Source organism: Mastomys coucha, unplaced genomic scaffold, assembly GCF_008632895.1.
Source record: "Mastomys coucha isolate ucsf_1 unplaced genomic scaffold, UCSF_Mcou_1 pScaffold13, whole genome shotgun sequence".
Classification (NCBI taxonomy): Eukaryota; Metazoa; Chordata; class Mammalia; order Rodentia; family Muridae; genus Mastomys; species Mastomys coucha.
In genome coordinates, this window is record NW_022196895.1 from 24,429,758 (window position 1) to 24,435,959 (window position 6,202).

Consider the following 6,202-nt stretch of genomic DNA (forward strand, 5'->3'; position numbering starts at 1 on the left):
ACAGTGAAGCTCCAAAATTACTGAAGACCAAAAGGACTGCAGACCTACTGTGTGGCAAACTGAATGCTTGTAGACCATTCACCATTCTTCTTTTTATGTGTAAGAAATAGGTATTGTAGGAACAGAGCTGGAGTTTAAAACCATGGAGAGTCACTCAAAAAGCAAAGAGAAGTATAATCAGAAATAATGAAGCTTAGATATTGTATGGGAGTGCCTCACATATTTACTTAGGAATATTTGCCATGTATAGTCTTATTATAAGGGAACTATATCTAGCTGTAATGATTATAGTGAGTCATTCATGAATAATTGCTCTTTAGACTTGAAATGGCATTTTCTCCAAAGGACTTATGGAAGCTTGTAAAGGAGCTGGAAACTACACAGGAGATGATAAGTAAAACTGAGCCTTCAACTAACACTTTTGATTAACATAAGGTCAAGTACTGAGAGCAAATGACAGTTAACCAAGTACCTGGCAGTTCTATTTAATACTTGGCACAAACTGGGTAGGTTGGGGTTTGATTTGAATTGGAGATCAAATGGAGTAAAGAAAAGACTCATCTGGGATGTAAATCATGTAATTCCACCCAGATATATTATACTAAATCTGAAGAAGTATGCTAGTCTCTGGTCTTGGGGCCATGCAATGATCTCTGGGCCATGAAGTACATATGTTAAAGGCAGATATTCTAAACTGGAGATAGCAGGGCATATTACCCAAGACCCAGATGGAAGAAGTCAAGAAAATAAACTTGTTACCTACCTCTCCCCACTACCCCCTGCTGATAAACAAAGCTGCACCACTGGGTTTGTTTTCCTGAAGTGGGAGAGTATGTGCTCACTACCAGCCAAACACTGCCTGTGTCACACCCGGGTGACACAGGGCCATCTGTCCAGGTATTATGCATTTTGATTTTTTTCTGAATGCATGAAACTGTGATTAAAGATGACCGTCTGCACTCTCCTCTTTCAGACCTCTGCCTGAGAGGGTGAACAAAGCCTCAGAACTTTCTAGTGGAGAAATTGAACACATTTGTCTAGTGGAGAAATGAGAAGCCGTGGGGAAATATGCTACTTAAAAGTGTGTCCAGAAACTTCAGTTTGGGTAGACCAGTGCTCCCCAAGTATATCAACGGAGGGATTCCTCCTAGCCTTAATACCAGTTAAAGAAGGTCATTGGATATATATAAATGAAATTTCATCTCTAAGCATACCCATGACAGGAGACAGATGAGTTGAATTTGTCTATTTAGTGGGCAGGAAGATCAGGAGAATTATACTATGTACAGTGCAAACTAAGTGCCCACCCAATAATAATTATGAAACCCTTAGAGGTGTTTCATGTATACCACATGTACATCAATAGGTGACAGAGAGGAGAAGGACTCAGTCTAAACTGAGTGTTCTGACCTATGAATATCTGAATCGTTAGTAGTCTAACATTCCCCCCAAAAAAGTGAGTCTGAGATGATCTCTAGTTTGGAATCAGAGTGCCCAGACAGGGAGCTAGCCTGAGATCACCACAAAGCAGGACTGGAGGAGGAGACTATGCCCACAATGACCCTTACCTGATGCCATAAGGAACAAATAGGGTATATAACATTCTGAAATGATCTCAGACATTTTGAGAACATGGAGACCACCACTAAGATGAAAAAGTAAGTGGTAGAGAAATGGAAGAGGAAGAAACAGACAGAAGAATGTGGGCACAATGAAGTGAGGCAGAACTGGGGGGTTGAAGGTATTGGCATAATGTTATTTTGCATTGTGTAAAAGCACTCAGCTGTCAATAAAATAGTGTTAGCCTATGAACTTAGGCAGGAAATAGGGCAGTGGATGTTCCAGTACAGTGAGGGTTTGGGGGATTGAGTAAGGTACTGGAAGAATCTTCCCAGACACAGAAGAAGAGGGACCATATGAAACTGAGTACCAGGTAACCAGCCACATGACAGAAGTTAGAATAGAATAAATGATATATTGAGTTATGAGCTAGTGGGAGAATGACCCAAAGCTCATGAACAAGGTGTTTGTAAATTTAACAAAGCCTCAGAGTAATTGTTTCTGGCTCAGGAGCACAGATTACAATAAACAAGCCATAAAATAAAGGTATCCATCATCTGGCATATTATCCAAGATTAGGATATTAGATTTAGGCTTTAGCTAAAATTTCTGGAGATAGGAAACAGATCAGAAAGCCAGGCTAACAAGACTGAACTGGGCACTTTAGCAGAGGCCAGTAAATAGCAGCTAGAATGGAGGAAGTCTAGTGTGAGACAATCTGCAGACTGGACAGGAGGCCTGGTCACCTTAAAAGAAAGTGAAAGCAGAGTGGAGCCTCAGGTGTGCCCCAAGGTGAAGAGCTTCCCAGAACAGCAGCAGAACAACAGACCCATAGCCTGCTTGCTAGCCAGCAGGGACTCAGATGTTCATTGTGGCTCACACTAGAGCCAGAGCAGCTTTAGCAAATGAGCCAGGAGAGCAAACTCAGATGGCAGGTGCCAGAACTTCAAGGCAGTTCTTCTGGGATTTCCCCAAAGCACTGTCACCTCTGGTGAGACACATGGGCCCAGAACTTCTAGCCCCTTCCAACTATTCCCTGTAAGCAGAATAACTGGGATGGGGCCAGCAGCCCACTCCGTGAGTTAGCTAGATAGCTTGGGCCTCATTAAAACAGCATGAGACCATAGTTGAGAAGCTTGTCATCTGTGTATGTAAGCTACTGAGTTAAAAAAAAATAAAAGAGAAAACATTCTGGGTATATGCATCATAAGATGAAATATTTAGTTTAAAAATAAGAAAATGAAGCTGGGTGGTGGTGGCACACGCCTTTAATCCCAGCACTTGGGATGCAGAGGCAGGTGGATTTCTGAGTTCGAGGCCAGCCTGGTTTACAGAGTGAGTATCAGGACAGCCAGGGCTACACAGAAAAACCCTGTCTCAGAAAAAAATAAAATAAAATAAAACAAAAATAAGAAAATGAAGCCCTTATGAAAAGACTTAGAGATTAAAAGGAAAAAAATATAATTTTTAAAATGGAGAGAAACACAATGACACAGTGTCTCTAGATTTCATATAATTTTTTTTTGCTTGTCAGCATATAAATGGTTTTTTTTTGTTTCAATAATGATTACAGTTTTGTATATTTTGTTTGGAGAGATGAGAATAAGGCAATTAGGAGATATAAGAGACTGAAAAATTAGATTAGATGCTAGATTAGATGCTATAAAACAGAGATTAAAAGATTTGGAACCTAAAGCAAAAGCAGAGAAGGGTGCTTCACATTTAAAAAAAAGTACAAAGGCTTGAAGAATTAGAATGGAAGCCCATGAAGATATAATATTCTGAGTTAAGAATGCAGAATCTGCTTAATGATGCTACCTTAGATCAGTGTCATATCACAGATTATATGTTTCATTTTGTAGAGTTTGGAGAATTAAAATATGTACATAGTCAGAATTCTGAAAGATTTATAACTTAAGTTATGAAAGGGATGATTCTGAGATTGCACATTTGGAAGAAATAATGGCTACCTTGGAAATGCCTTTACAGATTGAGACTGATGTGTAACCATTAGAATATAACAGGGTTTTTTAACATTATGGCATAGAAAATGTTACAGATGCATCTTACACTTTTACAGGACAAACAATTATGCAGACATCTAACAGGGCATTAAAGGAAATGCTTGTAGAACCCAAAGGGCTAACAAAGAGATTGATTAAAAAATCTATCAGAGATGAGATATAGATTATAAAGTATGTTATTGACTTTAAATTTCTTGAATGCTAGTGAGCAAAAACAACAGGTACTAAAAGTCATATTATGGGGGAAAAAAACCTGCTAAACTAAATCAGTCTGTGCATATTAAGGATAAATTAACTTTTGAATGGAAGGAAGGAAATTTGTAGCTATAGGAAGTATATATACATATATTTCCACTGAAAAAGAAAAGCTATGGATTCATTCTAATTTTATGACCAGGGAAGACCCATGAAGATCTTGACTAGAGACAAGAAGAAAATCATCAAGAAGACCAAACAGGACAGGGAACATGATTTGCTGGTCCCTCTACTTGGAAACAGCTCTGAGACCGAATGACACATAAAAATGTCTCCAGTCAGAACCTCAGCTATGTATGGCTGATAAATCTTTGGCTGCAAAATCCTCAGGACTTTTTCACACCATCTTTCCATTTATTATGGATAAAAATCTATATTATACTTTGCTTATACAACCCAAACTAAAGAAAGACAGATAGATACCTTGTAAGAATTGAGCAAACAGGGACATCTCATAAAAATACCAAGGAGGCAGGACTGTCAATTAAGCCTGAAGACAGAGAGATTCAGAAAGGTTTACTGAACAAACATCCATCCCTAAGAGATGACCTAATTGTGGGGACAAATGGCCAGTTCCAGGAAACATCCCCAGGAGGAGGTGGATCTCCCCCCGCCGCCGACCCCTCCTAAGTGGTGCAACAGGTATGGCCTCCTCTCCTGGGTGACAAAAGTCAATAGAAACAAAGAACAATGAGCTCCACCAATAAGAGATAACCAACTCACGCTGTAAACCTATGTTCTGAGAGGGAATAAAAAGTATGTTCTTTTGTTCCTCAGGGTCGCCTTTGCCTGAATATGAGACGACCCCAGTATAGTGGATTATTAATAACCTCATGCTAATTGCGGCGATCTCCATCTCTGTGTCTTTGTGAGTGGAACGACATCCTGGACATACGACTCAGCTCTCTGAATCTTACACTGTACATGCCAGAACAGAGAGCAGAGAATCATCTTTAACTAATTATGGAAACTGCACATTCCATACTTATGTTAATATAGAAATTTGTAAGACCTTTGAAACCTTTTATGTTCACAGAGCAAAACAACCACAAAAGTATCCCTGACAACACTGGGGGACACTAAGGTGCTGAGTCATGGTTATCCTGGCAGCCTGCATAATCCTACTTTAGATTTCCTTAATAGGTATTTGGTCAAAAGCTGCTTCCAGGACACCTTCAAAGAAAGACACTGGCCACAGATGATCACAATTCATCCAGTTTTATGCACTGTTCTAGCCAGAATTTCAGGTAAGCCTGGAACTGTCTCTCATCACACAGAGACTGGGCAGCAAATGTTACATTTAGCTTTCTTAGGATTTGAACACTTACCAATTTTCTTGGGCACCCCAAAAGGAAAACTATATACAAAATCAATAGGAAGTGACTTGTTTACATTTATTCATTTATTTATTCACACTGCATCTCAATATCCACCTTCCTTCTCCCCAGATAACCCCTGCCATACCTCTTTGACTCTATTTCCTCCTTAACTTCTTTAAGAAGGGGGAGACTCCACCCCTGAATATCATCCAACCTTGGCACATGATGTCCCTGTAGTACTATGCTCATCCTCTCATACTGAAGCAAGACAAAGAAGGCCAGTTACGAAATAGGATCCACAGGCAGCCAATAGATTCAGGGGCAGCACCCACTGTTGTTGGAGGGTGTACAAGAAAACCTAGCTGCACATCTACTACATATGTGCTAGGAGCCTAGGTCCAGCCCATGCTAGGTCTTTGGTTGTTGGTTCAGTCTCTGGGAGTCCCCAAAGGTTCAGGTTAGTTGACATTATGGGTTTTTCTGTAAAAACTCCTTTCCTCTTTCAGTTCCTCAATCCTTCCCCCAACTCTTCTACAAGACTCCCCAAGCTCCATCTAGTATTTGGCTGTGGGTGTCTGCATCTGTTTTTATCTGCTACTAGGTGAAGCATCTCAGAGTAGAGTTTTTTTAGTATGCTTTCTGAGAGCATGGCAGAATATTGTTAAAATTGTCAGGTATTGGTTCTTGTCCATGCTATGGATCTTTATTTAAACCAGTCATTAGTTGTTCATTCCTCCCATCTCTGTTCCATCTTTGTCCCAGCACATCTGAGCAGAACACCTATTGGGTTAAAGAATTTGTGGTTGGGTTGCTTTGCTTATCCGTCCACTAGGAGTACTGCCTGGCTATAGGAGGTTACCATTTTGATCTTGGTATCCCCCACTGCTAAAAGTCTCAGGTAAAGTTACCCCTTAAGACTCCCTGGGCTCTCACCCCTCCCAAGTCTCTGGCAAGTCCTAGAGATTCATCCCCCATGCCCACTGAAGATTTATATTCCCTTTCCCCTGTTCTCCCTATACCTGATACCTCCTCTCCATTACCTTC

At 40.3% G+C, this 6,202-nt stretch overlaps 1 pseudogene; it reads left to right on the forward strand.

Moving 5' to 3' along the window:
* Positions 1–1,324: 1,324 nt before the first annotated feature.
* LOC116087909 lies at positions 1,325–1,444 on the forward strand (annotated as a pseudogene).
* The last annotated feature ends 4,758 nt before the right edge of the window (positions 1,445–6,202 follow it).